The 21,666-nt window shown below is 30.3% G+C and overlaps 1 pseudogene; it reads left to right on the plus strand.

Moving 5' to 3' along the window:
• Positions 1-17,829: 17,829 nt before the first annotated feature.
• LOC111289164 (receptor-like protein kinase FERONIA) lies at positions 17,830-19,326 on the plus strand (annotated as a pseudogene).
• The last annotated feature ends 2,340 nt before the right edge of the window (positions 19,327-21,666 follow it).

Genomic DNA, 21,666 nt, shown 5'->3' on the forward strand with positions numbered 1-21,666 from the left:
GGGGCTGATCGAGGACCGGTACTACTGGCCGCACATGAGGGACGATGTGGAGGCCTATGTGAAGACTTGTCTTGTGTGCCAACAGGACAAGGTGGAGCTCAAGAAACCAGGCGGTCTCTTGGAGCCATTGCCAGTGCCAGAACGACCATGGGAGAGTGTTTCTCTGGACTTTATAGTCGGTCTACCCAAGACGGAGGGGTTTGGAAGCATCATGGTAGTGGTGGACAGGTTTTCCAAGTATGGAATTTTCATTCCAGCAACCAAGGAGTGCCCAGCCGAGGAGGCAGCTCGATTGTTCCTGAAGAACATGGTTAAGTACTGGGGAGTGCCGAGGACCATTGTTAGTGATCGGGACGGGCGTTTCACGGGCAAGTTCTGGACTGAGTTGTTCAAGCTGTTGGGGTCAGACTTGAACTTTTCCACCAACATGCATCCGCAGACCGATGGGCAGACAGAATGTGTGAACGGACTATTGGAGGTCTACCTTAGGCACTATGTGAGTGCCACACAAAGGGACTGGCCAAAGCTACTGGATATTGCGCAGTTTTCCTACAACTTGCAAAGGAGTGAGGCAACGAACCAGAGCCCATTTGAGGTTGTGACAGGGCAACAACCACTAACACCCGGTTCGATTGCTGCAGGTTATACAGGGCCGAATCCAGCAGCATACAAGTTTGCCAAGGCATGGCAGGAGCAAACTGACTTGGCCAGAGTTTGTCTACACAAGGCGGCCAAGAGGTCGAAGAAGTGGGCAGACCAGAAGAGGCGGGATGTGCAGTTCCAGGTTGGAGACTTGGTGTTAGTGAAGCTGCATTCCATTGTGCGCCATAGGGGGCTACACAAAGGCCTAGTCCGGAGGTATGAGGGACCTTTCCGAGTAGTCAAGAGGGTAGGCAAGGTTGCCTACAAGCTGGATATGCCACCCAAGCCAAAGGTACACCCGGTGTTCCATGTAAGCATGCTCAAGCCGTTCCATGAGGATGAGGGAGATCCAGGACGGGCAGAGTCAAAGCGTGCACCATTGAGAGCAAAGGCCTCATATGAGAAGGAGGTCCACAGCATTATGGCTGACCGGGAGGTGAGACGGAAGAACTATCAACCAAGACAAGAGTACTTGGTGCGCTGGAAAGGACTTCCAGATAGTGAGGCGAGCTGGGAACCAGCAGAGGACTTATGGCAGTTCGGGGACCAGATCAGGCAGTACCATGCAGAAGACGCAACGAGGGCATTGCGCAATCAGGTGGGGGAGAATGTCACGCCCTGGGCGGGCGCGCCAGGCACATCAAGCAGACCAGCAGGCGAGCCAGAGGTTGAGGCCCGCAGACCAGGCGTGCTGGCGGGTATCTGTGCATAAAGCCTAGCAAACGAGCTCCAAACGCCCGCCCAACTTGCAGGCCAACTCATGAGACCAAGGCCTGGCATTTGGGCTGCCCGCACCACATCCAGAAAGGCCCAAGGTGCTGGACACGCAAGGGAAGCTTCTGGAACCAGGCAGGATCAGCAGCAGCATCCTGACAGATTTGGTTGACCCTGAAAATCAGCAGCCAGCATCCTAATTGATTGTAATCCCATGATTTTAGCCTTTATTCTAGGGATTTGCCATTAAGTTGTAGCTGGAGCCTCAACTATAAATAGAGGGCTGCTCCACCCTCATTTGTATATCATCAAACACTTTTGTTTCAGTGAATACAAGAGCATTTCTAGAATTCTGTCTTCCTGTCCTGTTTCTCTTTAACTTACGTAATCAGCCCTTCTCATTGTTCTAGTGCCCGCACGTTTGTGTTTTAAGCTGACTTAGGCATAAAGGAGGAGATTCCAAGCCTAAGGCCGCACGAATTCTGAGTCTAAGGTTGGAGCCCGTGACATTCGCACTACAAGTGCAAGAAAGCGGTGAGGAGGGGCTTAAGCCTAATGGTGGGCCGGGCATTGAAGAAGATATCGATGAGGGGCATTAAAAAATTTTGTATTGTAGCATCATTAATATTAGATTTGAGGGTAGGTTGATGTACCTCATTTATATTTAATGTTTTATGAGCCGGTTGTATAATTTAAGAATGCTTTTAATAATTGTGACAAGTGACAGATTCAGAATTTATATTACGGAGGCAAATTATTAAATAATATTTGTTTACAAGAATTATTATAATTTAAAATATATTTATATAAAGTGAAATATTTCTAAAAATTTAAAATATCAAAATATTTGTATAAAAATTAAAAAGTATGAAAATTCAATTTTATATAAAAAAAATTTTTCATAATACTTTTAACATTTTTCATATATAGTTGTTTTAGAAATACCTTTTATCTAAAGTTCAAAGGGATGTTATTCAAGTTTACTTTTGGGATGGTGTAGTTAAATAAATTTATTGTGCCTAAATAAAAATATATCACATAACTTCAAAAAAATAAAAATGAATTTGATATCTTAAAAAATACATTGAATCTTTATATTATGCTTTCAAAATTAATCTAAATCTAAAAACTTAAATAAAAAATTTCAAATTTCAAATAAGCTGACTTGACCACACTAAAATAAAAGAAAGTAAAAAAAACTGTTTATTTAGTTTTTTTAGTAAAAATCTTAATTTGATATTTACACTAAATTAATTTAGATCTCATTTTCCACAATTTTTTCTTTTCTTTTACTTAATTGTTCTATTCCTAGCAAATAGTTATTTTTCTTTCACCCATTATAATTTTTTTTAGAATCTTCTTAACTTTTTGAATTTTTTTTTTTAGATTTAATACCAACAAAAATCAAAAGAAGTTATTATATTAACTACCAATAATAATAATAATTTTATATTTACATTATAAACTATTATTTTTTATAATTGTTTTTTTATGTTGTTAATATATTTTTATACCTTTCAATATTATAAAAGACCTATACTTAAATTTTTTTAAAAAAAAATTTTGTAGGGAGAAAAAACAAAATTTTAAAAATTTTGGATTTGTTTTTAATAATTTTACTTATTTTTCAGATTTTAGTGGAGGAATCATTAAATTTTTTGGTGACTTACTAATAACAAAATTTATTTGTCAAGATTCTAGATGGGGTAGCTGCCTTGAACTCATGCTTCGTCCTACCTGAAAAAAATATATAATTAAATTATTATAATTATATAATATTTACGTGAATTTTTTTTAATATTTTAATTTTTTTCAAAAAAAAGTTTTTTATTGAATAAAATTTTTAAATCAATTTAAATTTTGGGTTAAATTTTAAACAACAAATTTAAAGCTCAAGCTTTGACTAACTTGAATAAAATATATAATTTTATATTATATATGTAAATTTTTATTTTAATATTTTATTTTTTCAAAAATAATTTTTTATTTTTAAAAATTTTTTATTTTATAAATTAAATTTTAAAGGATAGATTTAGATAATATATAGCTCAAGTAAGACAAAAAATTTTAAAATCCAAAGCATTAAACTGAATTTAGATAAATATATAAATTATTAACATGAAGGTATAAGAGCCCCACCCTACCGGTGAGGACCTATACAGCAAAAAATTCAACATTGCGACAACCTTCACACCTTCTAGATGTTTCATGACAACTTGCTTTTTGGTTCATTTGCTATATAACATTTTTTTTTCTTTTTCGTAAAACTTGCACGCTCAGTAAGTTTTAATTTTAATAAAAAAAAGGACCCCAAAAAGATCAGCATTGAATCTTTAATTACTTAGCTATTTTTTTATCAAAACTAATTAGCTTTTTCAAACCAAAAGAGGATGAAAATTCTGTATATCTGTGCCTGACAACTCAGTCAAAAGAATCACGACATAAAAATTAGTTATATATTCCAGAGTCGGAAACGATAATAATTTTCTATGATAGATAATGATACATTGATGCTTCGAAACCGATCACGATCGAACATCTAAGATCCAACTTGAACTAGTGAGGAAACAAAGAGAAACAAGGAAAAAAAAAAAAAAAGAAAAAAAGGTGCTTAGTAGGGAAAGGGAGGGGGCCAAGGGGGAAGATTTTATACCCAGTAAGCCAGTGAATATTGGCAAATCAACTACTCATTTGCGTTGTTGGTGGCAGCCACGATTGAACGTACTCCCTTTACAATTTTCAGATCTTTTAACGTCTTTGTTACCTGGTGGAGTGCACAAGTAGCCGAACTTATCACGACCACAAGCTGCATTACCAGGAACAAGGGTGTTGGTAGAAACTCTAACACTCTGCTGCAGCATTCTTCTTGTTTCAGGAAACATTTGGCTTGGTTCCAGCTCCATCAAGAACTCGAATCCTAAGTCGTGCTGATCATGACGGGCGAAGCATTCAGTGGATGAGCCGTTGCAATGGAAGAAGCTAAGGCTATTGCTTTCGTGTGAACTGATTGAAGCATGGCTTGTACATGATGGAATCATTGTCATCATTGTCAAAATCAGAAGAATTGCAAAATATAAACCTGTGTTTTTAAGGTCTCCCATGTTCTTCTTCTTTTCTGCCAAAGCAAAATTCTCTTACCTTGGCATGTTCAATTACTACTTCGGAAGTGGCTGATTAGGTGGCTATAATAAAGACGGATGTAGTAAGTGGATTGAGCGATTACTTTTCTGCCATAGATGGAGAAAAGTTGTAGCCCATAATTGAGCACATCACATGTGCTTGATTTAATGTTCTGTCCGCAAGTTCTTTGTTTTCTTCTGTTTTTTTTTTTTTTTCTCGTGTTGTTCCGCATGTACTGCGCTACAGCTTGAGCCATCAAGTTTCGCAGAAGTTACAGAGGAAGTTTTTTTAAGTAAAATTTAGGAAAATTTAATTAAAAATTATTAGAAAATTAAAATTAAAAGTTAAAATTGATTACTTAAAAAATTTTGTTATATAAATCAAGTGTATAAATTTCGAAAAAAAAAAAAATTTGATATTTTTTTATATAATTAATTTTAATAAAAATTTTGTCAAAATATTTATTATTAAATATGTATTGATTAAATTTGAATTATAAATAATATTTTAAATATTTTTTTAAATATTTTTAATAAACCATTTGGCTCGATTCCAGCTCCATCAAGAACTCGAATCCTAAGTCGTGCTGATCATGACGGGCGAAGCATTCAGTGGATGAGCCATTGCAATAGAAGAAGCTGAGGCTATTGCTTTCGTGTGAACTGACTGAAGCATGGCTTCTACATGTTGGAATCATTGTCATCATCGTCAAAATCAAGAATTGCAAAATATAAACCCGTATTTTTAAGGTCTCCCATGTTCTTCTTCTTTTCTGCCAAAGCAAAATTCTCTTACCTGGGCATGTTCAATTACTACTTTAGAAGTGGCTGATTAGGCGGCTATAATAAAGAAGTATGTACCAAGTGGATTGAGTGATTGATTTTCTGCCATAGATGGAGAAAAGTTGTAGCCCCATAATTGAGCACATCACATGTGCTTGATTTAATGATCTGTCCGCAAGTTTTTTGTTTTCTTCTTACTTTTTTTTTTCTCGTGTTGTTCCGCATGTAGTGGGATACAGCTTGAGCCACCATGTTTCGCAGACGTTTTAGAGGAAGTTTTTTTAAGTAAAATTTATGAAAATTTAATTAAAAATTATTAAATAAAAATTAAAATTAAAAGTTAAAATTGATAGGTTAAAAAATTTTGTTATATAAATCAAGTATGTAAATTTTGAAAAAAAATTAAATAAATTTTGATATATTTTTACATAATTATTTTTAATAAAAATTTTATCAAAATATTTATTATTGAATATGTATTGATTGAATTTGAATTTTAAACAGTATTTTAAATATTTTTTAAATATTATTAATTTTTTCATTAAATTGTATTAATATATCGGTTTGGTTTTTTTTTTTAATTAAAATTTTAATTGAATCATTTATATTAAAAAATTTCATGAATTTTTCCTAAAAACCTTTATCTAGGTTTTTTTTCTCACGCTGTTATCTTGTGATAGTTTACTTAGAGTGTTTAGTGTGAGGTGAGTCGTCTAAAAACTACAATAATTTGTACTCAATAATTACATTATCTTATTTCATAACAATTTAAAAAGTTTATGACAGAAAACTTAAATAAATGGGGTGATAAATTATTACATTGGGATTGACTCGATTTTATCATTATGAGAAAGTAATTTTTAATATTATTTTTTGACAAATTGATCTTGATGAAAAATATAATTAACATTACCCCCAAAAAGTTGAGTGCTAAAAATTTTAAAAAACCAATTTTTTAATCACTTAATTTAAAAATATTTTATGATATAAATTTATATTAATTAAAAAAGATAATAAAATTTTTTAAAAATTATTTTTATCAAAATTGATTTATACTTTTTAGTTTTCTATAAAATAATGTTTAATTATTTTATAAATTGTTGATTAAATAAATATTAAATATTTTTTTTCTCCCTTAATTTGAAGATTGAGAAATTTGATTTTTTTTTTTCAATATGAAGATGTACACAGTCGCCTAGCCCAAAATTTTATTTAATGGAGATTTAATTTAAATATATTAAATTATGAAAAATAATAATAACAACAATAACAATATTAATAAAAACTAAAATTTTTATATTCAATCATAAATATTAAAAATTTATAATTATTTTTAATATGATTTTTAATTTTAAAAGCATTGCGTAATAATTTTATTATCAATTTTTATTTATGTTTGTAATTTGAAAAAAATGTAAAATCTATTTTGCGGAAAATAGGTCAAAGTGAATTTTAATTACTTTAAGAATTTTTTTCAATAAATACCTTAAAAAAAGTAAAATGAAATTTTAAATATTTTAATAATTTTTTTAATGAGACTCAAAAAATTAAAATTTAAGAAACCTTTTTTAAGCAGAGCTCAACCTCTCTAGAGCCTGTAATAAATTCATCCTTACCCCACGAAAAACAAAATAAACTTAAAATATTTTTTTTAGTACGGCTCAAATCCCCGTTCACCCCGCTAATCTCCGTTCTTGAATGTACAATACCACTAAAATCAAAATATGATATCCAAATATCAAGATCATATAAATTATGCATCAAAATTTTTTTTGTACAATCTTAAAGGTTTTGCGTCAGATATATATATATATATAGAGAGAGAGAGAGAGAAAGAGCTAAAAGATGGGTACTTTTAGCACCCTGTAATTACCAAAACTAAATTTGGAGATTTGAAATTGAAAAAAACTTGGTATATTATAATCAATAAAATGGACGTGTTTGTTTTCTTCAAATTAGGCCACAATAGTTGTTTAAAATAATTTCAAGTCACTAATTGTTTAAAATTATGCTTTGATTTCAAAATAAATGAAATAAATCACTCAAAAAACTTAATTCAGTTGCACGTGACATTATATATCTGGTAATATATACAGTTTCAAAACAAATTGAATAAAAAAATCAAATTTTGAAATTAACTATTTTGTCACATATTAAAAAGGCTATATTAATTCACATTTATTTTAGGTGAAGACATTAATTTGTCTACAAAAGAATACAACATTAAAGCATCCAAACTCATCAATAGTAGACATATTTTAAAAGCAAAAACATTTACGTTTATCTTAATTGGATAATAAGAGAAAAATTATAAGAAACATTAGAAGGGATATATCCCTTACGGGCAAAAAGCTCCAATAGAGTCCTGCGAAAATATCTAGCCTTTTTTGAAAAGTCTTCCATGACCCATTTGATCGATACATTAATTTAAATTTCTTTTTCGGTCACTCTCTTAGTCTCTTGTTAGTTGTTCATTTACAAAAATCCAGTTTGTAAAATGGTGTTTGGCTTTAATACATTAATTTTCAAGTTGTATATTATAGACACCTATATGTGTTTGGATTAATTTTCATTATTACTATTATTTTTTATTATTAGTAGTGCTATTATTTGTTATTACTATGGCTTTATTATTATTATTTATTTCTTTTTTATTTCTTTTCCTAATCGGTGATTCAAGAAACGAAATTTTGGAATTGAATTTGGTCAAGGGCTAATTAGACCCCAAATCAAGAGAATTTTAATCAATCTGGGAAATTAGTAGGGAATTTGAACCTAGTTGGAGGTTTGAGTAGAATCCAATATTAGGATTTAAGCCTAAAATTAATTATGTCTGTTTCCTTAAATTTTCCTAAAGACTGCCTATAAATTGAACAAGGAATCAAAAGAAAGGATAAGTTTTAATTTTGAATGAAAACGATTAATGGTATTTAAAATTTTTGAAAAAGTTTTATGGGAGTTAGGTTTCTAAGATTTTGATTTTGGGAATTCTAGGTTTGGCTTGAAATTTATGGAAAAGATTTGGATTCTGGATTTTATTTTGGAATGCGGGAATTAGGATCCTAGGATTTTCTGGGTAGCAATTTATGTTTTTTGAAAATTTTGGGATTTTTTGGGTTTTTTCTGGGTTTTTGGTTTTTTGGAATGAATTTTTGAAGTTTTCTTTATAGGATTTGAATTTTTCGATTAGATTCTAGCTAATTTTTCAAAAATAGATGGAAAACCCAATTTCCTATTGAATTTTTGAGGAATTTTTATATAAAGGTCAGAGCTTTTGAGAAGCTAAAGAGAGAGGCTCGAGGATTTCTAAAGCAAAAACGCTAAGGGTGGCTTATATAGCGACCCAAAATGGCAACGTTTTGACAGCCTAGGATTCACGCTCTGACCTGTTGATCTGCTCATCAACTCGCGTGCAAACCCAACTTGATCGCAAGGTTTCTTTTTTTCATTTTTATTTTATTTTTTGATTTTCATTTATTTGTAGTTTTTTTTATTATTATTTTATTTGTAGTTTTTTTAATTATTATTTTATTGTATTTTTATTTATATAAAAAAATCTTTTCTTTCTGAAAAATAGAAAAAAAAAAACAAAAGAGCAAAAGAAAAACAAAAACTTAAACTTAAACAAAAAAAAAAAAGTCTTTTCAAAAAAGTTTTCAAAAAAAATCTTTAAAAAAAATCCTTTCAATAAAAAATCTTTTTTCAAATAAAAATCTTTATATAATAAATTCATGAATTCTGCCAAACTAGTGAAGAATATTTATGGATTTAATTTTTTAAATGGAATCTAACAAACTATTGAGAAATTCCATACATCATCCTTTTTTTTTCAAAAAATAATAATAAAAAATAATAAAAGATATTTTTTATCCTTTAAACTATTGGAGGATTGCTTCTTAAATTAAGTCTTACTAAACTATTGAGAGACTTAATGAAATTCACAAAATTTTTAAAATATTTTTGTAATAAAATCTCACCAAACTATTGAAAGATTTGCTTTAAAATAAGTCTTACCAAACTATTTAAAGACTTTAATGATTTTTTCGAATAAAGAACCTTAATAAATCCAATGATGAAACCTCTTTAAGGTGAGATACTAATCTACATGAATACTCTTGAGATGAAAGAATTATCTTAAATTATACTAAACTATTGGGATAATTTTAAGACTAATCTTCAATATTTAATACTTTGGTAAAAGTATAAACATTTTCAAGGCTTGGATAATTTGATATCAAATTAGTACTATCTTTTAAATGGGCACTATGGGGGTACTATAACCTTTCTCACGCGTAACCGTACTCCCGAACCTAAACTTTGGTTTCGTAGATCATAATATATTAATTAAAGATACTTAAATTAATCTTGAGACTCCTCTTTAAGTATGACAGATGCAATCAAGTGGGCAATTATACCTAAACAAAAAAGATTGATGGTGACTCATCTAATCCATGTCTAGCGATACGTACATGAATCTATACATTATGACAGTATAACGACTTCATTGGGGACATCGAGAGTTAGGCTAGTGAACAATTTCTTATCATCCAAGCCTTGCCTAATAAATTTGGAATTTTTTTCTCTTTCCTATTTATTTTTTTTCATTGCCTATATTTGTTAGTTATTCATTTATTGATTGTATATATTTGTCATTCATTTGTATATACATAACATAAAGCTCTTCACATGGGCTTTATCATTAGGAAGAAGTAAAGTACCTATGCTCTTATGAGATTTCATATCTCCGTATGGGTCTGCGAAACACTCCCACTTAGAGTGAACTCTTTTCGCCTGTAGCCTATGATGGGTGAGGATTGGGGTGCCTTACTTGTCTGTGATGGACTATGATGTAAAGAACAATTTGAGAATTTTTTACAAATAATCCAAACAGCATGTAATTAACTTTAGAAGCCTAACTATAGATAAAGCCATGTCCTTCCACCCTTTATAGAAAACCCAAAATTTAGGGTCATGTTATTATTTTACTTGCTTTATAGTGTTTATTCTTTATTTTTTATTGAGGTGACTAATAAATTTGCTTGTCTTCTTTTTATTTCATTTTTTTTTGTGCATACTCATAAACATACATGCGGATTACATATTATGCGTACTAACCTTTTTTTTTTGTTGTGTATGCATGCATTCATTCTCATGCATAAACTGATGGGTCCATAAACATCATTCTAAATTTGTACCATAATTGTAGAAAATCAAGTTTCAAGGATAGCTCAACACCAATACTATACTCGAGCTAGAGCTAGGAAGATGGAGCAAGACAATGAGAATCGATTTGAAAGATTAAAAAAAGCCTAAGGAGTAATTAAGGGGAAGCTATGCAAGATTCTCAAAGCTTTAAAAAAGATAAATAGAGGGAAAGCAATAGAAGAAAACATCTTACATAAGGATACTTAACCACTATATCCTCTAAGTTTTGCTCTACATTAAGCCCAAACTAGTTTAAGCCTTTAGCAATAACAAACCACGTTCCCAAATTATAAATAAGGGAATGTTCAGAACCATACGAATCCTATCTTTGCTGAAAAGGCAAATGAGCCCATCCAAATGCCTAAAATGAATAAAACAAAAAAAAAAAGTGAAGTTGCAAATAGCTACACCTCTAAAAGACCCTAAGACTGATCAAGCCATGAGTATAATTGAAGAAAGATTGCAGTTTGTGGAAGGTAATGATTTTTATGGATCTATAAATGCTGCTAACCTTTTTCTAGTTCCAGATGTTGTGATTCCTCTAAAATTTAAAGTACCAAAATTTAAAAAATACGATAATACTAAATGGCCCATTACACACATCACGATGTATTATCATAAGATGATGAGATATGCTAGTAATGAGAAATTGCTCATGTATGTGTTTCGTGATAGCTTAACCAGTTCTGCTGCAAGGTGGTATGTTCAGTTAGACAGGACTCGCATAAAGTTATAGATAGATTTGACTCGTTCCTTCATTAACCAATACTGTCACATTATATATATGGCCTCTAATCACCTTTCATTACAAGAGATAGAGAATAAAGCATCTAAGTCCTTCAAAAAATATGCCCAAAGATGACGAGATGTTGCTGCCCAAAAACTACCTCCTCTAATGGAAAAGAAAACGATAGTGTTATTTGTAAGTACTCTAAAGTCATCATACTATAAGAAGATGATAGGGAACACGACTAAAAGTTTTACTAATATGATAGTTTCAAGGGAGATCATTGAAAATACAATAAAAAATGACAAACTGAAAGAAAGAGCATTATTTACTATTAAATAGATGCCTAAGAAAAAAGAATGTGAGACTCAAACTATGAGTTTCAACAGGTAGTAATCTAGAAACTACCATCAGTCAATCTATCCCACATATTATTCTCTTACAAGTAATGTCTCTATTACAATTTTCCAATCAACTCTATGACTTTTTTATCCATCCACACCTAGGCCCTCTGTTTGTCCAACTACCTCACTAAGTGGTGTGTGAGAATCACGAAACCAAGAAAAGCCTACATTTGACCCTATTCTTATGAGCTACACAGATTTATACCAAGACCTTTACAAAAACCATTTGATTTTTTTTGTTTTTGCAAAACAACCTGAACCTCCATATCCCAAATGGTATGACTCTATTGCTCACTATGACTATCATTTTGGGGTGGTAGGCCATTCGATTAAAAATTGTATCCCTCTGAAACATATGGTGTAGAGTCTAATCAAGGGAAGGTTGATAAATTTTGGTATTGGTGGAAATATGGCATCCAATGTCAATGGTAACCCATTATCCAATCATCCAAGGGTATAATTTTGGAGAGATTGATTGAAACTACTTATCATTTTAGGCTTCTTAAGAATATAGATCTTTTTTTTATGTACTTAAATTTCATCTTATCTTTCATCATTTTAATGAAAGTGATAAACCTGATGCATTTCCATGATATTCTTCTTTTATGTGAATACCCATTATTTACTTTTACCTTTTCATGCCTCTTTTCATACCTTTTTTTTTCGATTTTAACTAAGAAATGTTTAGACAATTATGATGATAATTCAGGATTTGATACTATTCATAATGGTTTGATTGATAAATTTAAGATTGTTAGGATTATTGGGTCAAAAAGATAACTCTGGTGAAAGTTTGGCTTATTAAAAGGTGAAAGTGATACAACACATAATCTTTGCAATTGTTTATTTTCAAGTTTGCTCTTAGTCAATGAATGTTTTTTATTGAGTGTATTTGTGTTCGAAATGAGAAATGACCATCTTTCTTCTATCCTTTCAAAAGAAAATCTCTTGCTATCCTATTTGAGCTTATTAAAAATTTCTTTTGAGGAACCCCTACATTGGGGGTAAAGTTTGAAAAATTTGTTCATCCTTAGGGGCAAAGCCATTTTATAATCAAATTTTCTTTACAAATGAAAAAGAAAAGAAAAAAAAAGAAAAGGAAAATGGAGAAATTGATAAGGTAAAATGCCAATGTGCTCCACAAAAAAAAAAATGAAGTAGAAATTGATGGGACAAAATACCATGTGCTCCATATGAAGAAATGATCCCTGGTTTGATTACCTATAAATATAATTTGGGCCTGTTTTATCCATTTCTTTGGCAACCTTTACCCTAACCTACGCTACATCTCTTAAAAGTCCATTTCGATTGGATATGAATACTCAGATTAAAGAATCATGATTTGAATTAATGCAAACTTGCCATCAGATTATTTGAGACTTTGATCAAAATGCCATTGATGAATAAATTGGAAAAGAGAAATAAAGAAGAAAGATTAGAAAAAAGTGAGCAAAAGAAAGGGCAAAAATAAAAGAAAAAAAAAGCAAAAACAAAAAAAAAGATAAAATAAGAGAAAAAATAAGTGAAAAGAAAAAACCAAAGTGAAAAAAGAAAAGAAAAAAAAGGAAAAAGGGAGACTTAGACTGAAAACCTAAAATGGTGGTTTAAGTAAAGATAAAAACTAAGAAGCACAGTTCTATATGAGAGTCCTAGGAATGAGGATGAAATCAATGGAATCATGTTTTTGAAAAGAGAATTCTGAATTTGAGTTCAAAATTGTTTGAACAGTCGTTATTTTAGATATTAATATCCTATTTGAAAATCATAGCATTTTGCCTTTGTTCACCATTAAGTTGTTTTTTACACTAACTTTTGTTCTCTCAATAATAAAGACCCATTTTTCTATCCTTCACCAAATGAACATTGTTGAACAAACCAAGGAAATGTATCATGTCTGTCACTAATTTGAATGACAGCAAATAAATGAATGACATTTTTCATAAAGAATTTTTCATTCTTTTGAAAGAAACTTGAGTTGAGATGAATAAAAAGAAACATGAGAAAATGATTTACAAGGGAGTAAATGAGGTGATTCAGTAACAAATTCAGTGATAGATTGGTTGGCACAACATGTGAATCATGACCAAATGAAAAGAATGATATAGATTAACTGATAAAATTTATTCTAAGGTTATTGATACTAAGAAGCTAAAAAGAACTGGTAGAGTCTTAAGAACTTTGTTACCATAATTAAAATTTCATGACATCAGCATTATATACATTGTGTTTACATTTGTATCCTAGATAGGACATAAATTTGTAGTGTTGCATTATCACATATCATTCATTCAATCTTAACTCAGTTCAAATTATTTTTTTGACCTGTGATTCAATCTTGATCACTCATTCAATTTCTGCTCGGTCCAAATCATTTTTTTAACTCTTGCAAAACTTGGAGTCTTGTGAATCTTTCTTTTTTATGAATCTAAAAGTCTTTGCAAATCTAAAATCTTTACGAATCTAGAACCTTTGTAAAATTTGAAATCTTGCCAATCTTTCTTTCTTATGAATTTAAAAGTCCTTGTGAATCTAAAATATTTATGAATCTAGAACCTTTACGAACTTGGAGTCTTGTGAATCTTTCTTTCTTACGAATCTAAAATTCTTTGAGAATCTAAAATCTTTACGAATCTAAAACCTTTGCAAAACTTAGAGTCTTGTGAATTTTTCTTTCTTGCGAATCTGAAAATCTTTTCAAACCTGAGATCTTTACGAATCAAAAACCTCTGCGAAACTTGAAATCTTGTGAATCTTTTTTTCTTGCAAATTTGAAAACCTTTGCAAATCTTGAATCTTTGCAATTTTGTTAAACTTGGGATCTTTCAACTTCTATTATGGAAGATCACAAATTTTTGAATGGTCAAATTGTGAATCTTTGGATTTAGAGTGAAATTTTAAACTTTATTTTTTTAACCTGCGGCATCATCCCAATCATCTGATCTCAGCTTAAGCCAAATCATTTGCTTGACTAATGGCATTATCATGGTTATTCATCTTCAACCTCAACTCAGTCTTGGTCTCTTTTAAACTCGTGGCATCATCTCAGTCATCTAATCTTGGCTTAAGCTAGATCATTTTCATTACTTGTGGTATCATCCTGATCATTAATCTTCAACCTCGACTCAATCTTGATCGTTTTTAGGCTCATAGCATTGTCCTAGTCATCCAATCTCAGCTCAAGCCAAATCAATTTTTTAACTGATGACATCGTCTTGGTCATTCATTTATGACCATTTTTGAACTTACAACATCATCCCGACCATTCATCTTCTACCTCGACTTGGTCCTAATTGTTTTATCTTTGGACTCTTGATTTTGTCCTGGTCATTCGATCTCAACTTAGTCCAGATCATCTTCCTAACTTCTCGATCTCAGCTTAGTCCAGATTATCTCTTTGACTTTTTGATTTTGATTATTTTTTTGGCTTGTAGTTCAGTTTCAGTGATTTCCATTTTTTGCTTTGACTTTTGGAACAAAATAGGTGTTTAGGTCTTTGCATTATCTTTGTCTAACAGGAATATGCAAAGATTAGAGCTGCAGACACCCATCTGTATCTGAGGTCAAGTTTCGTCATTTTTATTGTTATTCATTATTATTAGTAGTACTATTATTTGTTATTACTATGGTTTTATATTATTATTATTATTATTATTATTATTATTGTATAGTGTATTATTATAGTATAGTATTATGTTGTATATATATTATTATTATAATTTATTAGTATTATTATTATTTATTTATTTCTTTTCCTAACCGACAACCAAAGAAATGAAAATTTGGAATTGAATTTGGTCAAAGGTCAATTAGAACCCAAATCAAGAGATTTTTAATCAATCTGGGAAATTAGTGGGGAACCTAGACCTAATTGGAGGTCTAGGTAAAATCCAATCCCAGGATTCAAGCCTTGGATTGGTTTTGTCCATTTTCTAAAATCTTGCTAAAGACTGCCTATAAATTGAATGAGGAATCAAAAGAAAGGACATGTTTTGATTTTGAATGAAAACTATTAATGGTATTTTAAAATTTCTAAAAATGCTTTTCGAGAGTCAGGTTTTTGAGATTTTGATTATGAGAATTCAAGGTTTGGCTTTAAATTTATGAAAAAGATTTGGGTTTTGGATTTTATTTTAGAATGCGGGAATTAGGATTCTAGGATTTTTAGGTAGGAATTTAGGTTTTTTGAAAATTTTGGTGTTTTTTTTTGGTTTTATGGGTTTTTGGGAAGAATTTTTGAAGTTTTTGATGAATTTCCCAATAGGGATTTGAATTTTCCAATTATATTTCAACCAATTTTTTAGAAACTGGCAAAAAACCTAGTTTTCGATTGAATTTTTGAAGAATTTTTAGAGAGAGGTCAGAGCTTGTGGGAAGCTAGAAAGAGTGGTTTGGGGATTTTTGAAGCAAAAACACTGAGGGTGGCTTATATAGCAACCTAAAATGGTAACGTGATAATAGCCTAGGATCCACACTCTAACCCGTGACTTGCACGCAGACCTGACCTGATTATAAGGTTTCATTTTGTAACACCCCCAATCCTACATCAAAAGAATGTGTGGATAAGGAATGATATATATGTAGAGATCTAAACCCAAACTTGTGATATGCCTTTTGTAAAATAAAACCATGAGACCTTCGAGTCAAAGCGAACAATACCTCGTAAGTTAAGTATGGCTCTCCACAAATAGTATCAAAGAAGTCAATAATAGTCAGTGGTTATAGGAGTCACTAAGTGCTACACGGTGGAGCTGTAGAAGTCACTAAGTGCTACATAGTGGTCTGGTGTGATCTTGGTCTTATGACTGGACTCAGCTTGACCGGAATGTCAAGCTTCAAAAGTAGAGAGATTGTAATGCCCCTAATCCCACATTGAAAGAATATGTGGATAAGAAATGATATATATGTAGAGATCTAAACCCAAACTTGTGAGACGCCTTTTATGGGACACAATAGTGAGACCTTCGAGTCAAAGCAAACGATACCTCATAAGTTGGGTGTGGGCTCCATTCTTCCGTTGTAGAATTGGGGGTGTTACACCTTTTTCCATTTTTATTTTACTTTTTTATTTTCATTTATTTTTATGTTTTAAAGTTTGTATTTTACTTTTAGTTTTTATTATTATTATTTTACTGTATTTTTTTATATAAAAAAATCTTTTTTTTCTAAAAAATAAAATAAAAAACAAAAACTTAAACAAAAAAAATATCTTCAAATAAGTTTTCAAAAAAAAAGTCTTTTCAAAAAAAATCCTTTCAATAAAAAATCTTTTTTCAAACAAAAATTCTTGCAAAATAAATTCATAAATTCTGCTAAACTATCGAAGAATATTCATTGATTTAATTTTTTAAATGAAATCCACCAAAGTATTGAGAAATTTCATAAATCATCTTTTTTTTCAAAAAATAATAATAAAAAATAATAAAAGATATTTTTTTATCCTCCAAACTATTGGGGAATTGATTTTTAAATTAAGTCTTACCAAACTATTATGAGACTTAATGAAATTCACAAAATTTTTAAAATACTTTTGTAATAAAATCTCACCAAACTATTGAGATATATCCTTCAAAGTAAGTCTTACTAAACTATTTGAAGACTTTACTAATTTTTTTGAATAAAAAACCTTAATAAATCCGATGACGAAGCCTCTTTTAGGTGAGACACTAATTCCATGAATACTCTTGAGGTGAGAAAATTATTTTAAATTGTTACCAAACTATTGAGATAATTTTAAGACTAATTTTTAATATCTAATATTTTGAAAAAAGTATAAACATTTTCAAGGCTTGGATAATTTGAGATCAAACTGGTACCATCATTTGAATAGGCATTGTGAGGGTGCTATAATATTTTTAAAGTGTAACTGTACTTTTGAACCTAAAAGCTGGTTTCGTAGATCAAAATATACTATTTAAAGATACTTAAGTCAATATTAAGATTTTTCTTTAAATAGGACAGATGCGATCAAGTGACCAATCATATCTAAATAAAAAAGATTGGTTGTGACTCTTCTAATCCATATCTAATGATAGGTCTATAGATCTACACGTTATGACATATATAAAAAAAAAATGTGAAATTGTAGTAAATTAACCAAAAAAAAAAAAGACGAAGAAGAAGGGAAAGAGAATGCTGCTTCAAAATTTCATTGAAATATAATATTAACTCTTGGCTTCACCGTCCAGGAGTTAACTTTCAAGCTTTCTTGATCTTTGATCCCTTTCCTCGTATCTATCTCTCTATTTGTCTATTTTTTTCCCCTACAATGGAGAATACAAGCAAACGAAGTACCTTTTGCCTTCAAAACCTGTTATTTTCTCTTTCTTCCATTTCTTTTTTTCATAATTCAGTACCTTGTTATCCTTGTCACAGTAGACTCCCTAGTAACCCCTTACAACCCCATAGAAAACATCACTATTGACTATGTTTCTTCCACAGATAACCAATCTCTCGATAATCGTCTTTGGATCAAAGATGGCAATGGAAAATTCACCCCCATAGAGCAATAAAACAATAATAATAAATCATCAGTGTCTTTAACAGCAACTCAATCGCTGCCCTTCTCAGTTGATGGGGTTTCATACTACACAGCTCATCTTTCTTATTCAAAATTCACCTATTCAATTCCCCTCACTGCTGGCCAAAAGTTTATTCACTTGTACTTCTATCCAACTTCATATCCAGGCTTTGACAACCCTTTTAATAAAGCTTTCTTCTCTGTTAGAGCAGGTACCTTTACCTTTTCTCTGAAATTTTAGTGCTTTACTTCATGCTGGACGCGAAATTACTCTCATCAAAGAATTTTGTGTAAACATTGATAACGACCAAAGGCTAAACTTAACCTTTACTCCAAATCCTTATATCTCTGACTCTTATACTTTCATCAGTGGTAGAGATTTAAATAGCATTTGCGGTCACGTTTTTGGTCGCGTCACATTTATCACGTTTTTGGATATAACAAAGATCATTGAAATCACAACGGTCATCGAGATTGTGAAATTTATTTTTTGCACAATCTATTATAAAATGTAATAATTATAATTATAATTATAAAAACTCTTATGTAATGATTTTAAAAATAGTTTATGACACTCTATATTTTTTATTTTCTAAAAAATTTATTCACAATTTTATTTAGATTATAAAAAGCATTCATATTTGGTTTATCCACAAAATTTTTCTTGGCCAAGTTCATATTCAATATTAATTCTTAGACAAATCAAATATTAACAAAATATAATATGTTAAATACTAAGCATCTATATTTAATAAAATTACAAACTTAAAATTACAATAATTTCAAATTCCATCAACTACAATTATTGATATATATTTCAAAATTTACCACATGGTAAAATGACAAGGAGGATCAAATTCTCTATCTTCTCTTTGAGAGCCGAGTTGACTCCATCTCTATTTCTGAGGCCTTTGTTCTTGATACATTTAAGGTGGAGGATATATTTGAGGATATATTTGAGGATGATACATTTGTGGTGGGGGATACATTTGTGGTAAATGATACATTTAAGTTGTAGGATACATTTGAAGAGGTGGAGGATACATTTGAGGTGAATAATAACCATATGGAGGTAGATTACCATGAAGAGGTCAAAAATTAAATTGTTCTGATGGATAGTCATGTCCTTAAGTACTAGTAGATGATTCATTATACTCAAAGTTACTAGAATTTGGTCTCCCACTTGAAGATGAAAAACCTCTAAAAATATCATAGTGGTATTTCTTGGCTTTTCCTTTTGATCAACCTGTATATGCACTTTGACCCTCACTAGATTTAGCAAATGGATTTACTCCATATTTTGCCATATTAATGAAAAGTCCACCAATAGCAGCAAGCCCAAATTCTCCTCCAAGTAGGTTGTAAGGTTGATCTGCATCCATATTATCATCAAAATTTGTACCATCACCATCGTCATCATCATCATTATCATCTGGACTTAAACCACCACCATCATTATTCTAACTTAGTGTTGGACTTGAACTTAAATGAGACACATTCTTTTTTTAAGATTGGCATGATTGTTCAACATTCATTTCATTATCAAAATTATTTGCGGGCAACCAATTAGAGTTTTAACCATCTAACAAAAGTTTTTTTTCTCTTGTAGCCATTCTATTAGTGGATCATCATCTTCAAAAATATGGTCAAGGCTAATAGGATTAAAACTATTATTTATCTCATCAATGCTCATTCTTTTCTGATGTCTTATCCTCAATTTCATGTTATAATAGGTATATAAAAGTTTCTGAAGTCTTTCAAACTTCAATCTGTTTCTTGTTTTGGTGTGAATATAGCTAAATGCGCTCCAATTACTTTCACAATTTGATGCAGATGTTGTTTGACTAAGCACACTAGCTTTTGTATTTCAGAAACACAAGTGTCATATATCATACACCACTCAGCTATATAAAATTATTTAAATTAAATTTGAATGTGCTATACAATTAAATAATATAAATAAATTATAATTATTTAATTTACTATTTACTTGGATTCATTTGTTTTAAGCACTTTGTGCCTGTGGAGTACAAAATGTTTCATGCTTGTCTCAAAATAATAACAACTACATCAATTGAAAATACAAAAATAAATGAATAAATAAAAAATAATTCAATTTTTAATACATAAAATAAATGTTAAAGTTATAAAATAGTATTAAATACTAATCTGATTAATCATTTTGATTTGAGTATCTATCAAAGGTTTTAATCTTTCAATAACTATTTTTGTATCTTTTAATGTTTCTTTAAATACATTTGCAGAATGCTTCACTTCAAATTGAAATTGTGGATTTAGATAGTAACCTAAACATAATTCATAACAATATTATATTAAAGTAATAAAAAATAAATATATAAGCAATTTAAGCATAAAAAATAAACATATTTTTTAAATACCATCTATATTATAGGTTTACTTACTAGCTGAATGCAAGTCAGAGTGCATGAAACTCCATCTATTGTTAATAATCTTTTCTTATTCAATAGAATAATGACAATTTTACTGAATTGATTGTTTAGCTCTATCCACAACCTCGTAAATAAAGCTCATTGTTGGTTTTTCATCACCATCCACAAGGCGCAACACTTTTACCAAAGGCTTATAAGCTTTTATTATATTGCCTACTTTTTTTCAAAAATCTTTTTCCCAAAATGATTTTTTTTGGCTTCATAAGCAGGTCTTGATTTTTGTTTTTCCCATTTTGAATCTTTAAATTCCTATATTTCATCAACAAATTTTTGGAGTAATATATTTTAAATTAATATTTTAAACAATGATATCATAAAAAGATGCTAGATTTAAATAGTTGTATTAATTACCAAGTACTAACCTTTGATTTGAACATCTCTCTCAAACCTTGCTTTTGCCTCATTATTTCTTCTAACTGTATAAAATGAGTGGCAAATTGGATAAGAGCATGACAAACTATTTGTTTCCCTTGTGTATATTTCTTCATCAAATTAACAGTCCAAATGTGATTGTATATAAAATAAGTCACTTTCTTTACATCATCCAAAACCTTTGCCATATTTTTTTTTCTTTTTAATATCTTCAAGGCATAAGTCCAAACAATGAGCTGAACATGTTGTCCAATACAAATGTTTTCTGTTCTCCATTAGTCTTTTTCTTACGGCCTTAAGTGTTGTCTCATTATCAATGACTATTTGAACAATGTATTTTTCTCCAATTTCTTTCACAACTTCATCTAATAATCTATAGTAAAAGTTTGCATCTCTACTACGAATACTTAAAACATCTACAGATTCCAAAAAATGGTCTATTTACTATAGTAAACAAGAAAATTAATGATATGCATTTGATTCAAACTATTGGTCTAACCATCACACATCAAAGTGACACCCAATTCATTCCAATAAGCTTTTAATCCACTAACCCATTTATGAACTTGTTGATATTCAGACTCTAAATACACATTTGAGACCTTATAAAATGCTGAAAGTTTTAAATGTTGGCTAACTTATGCTACCACAGAAATCAAATTATGCAATCACGAAAAATTTGCTAACTGAAAAAGAAGTTGATCATATATAA

Source organism: Durio zibethinus, chromosome 21 (assembly GCF_047325235.1).
Source record: "Durio zibethinus cultivar Kanyao isolate XHJ-2024 chromosome 21, ASM4732523v1, whole genome shotgun sequence".
NCBI classification, from domain to species: Eukaryota; Viridiplantae; Streptophyta; class Magnoliopsida; order Malvales; family Malvaceae; genus Durio; species Durio zibethinus.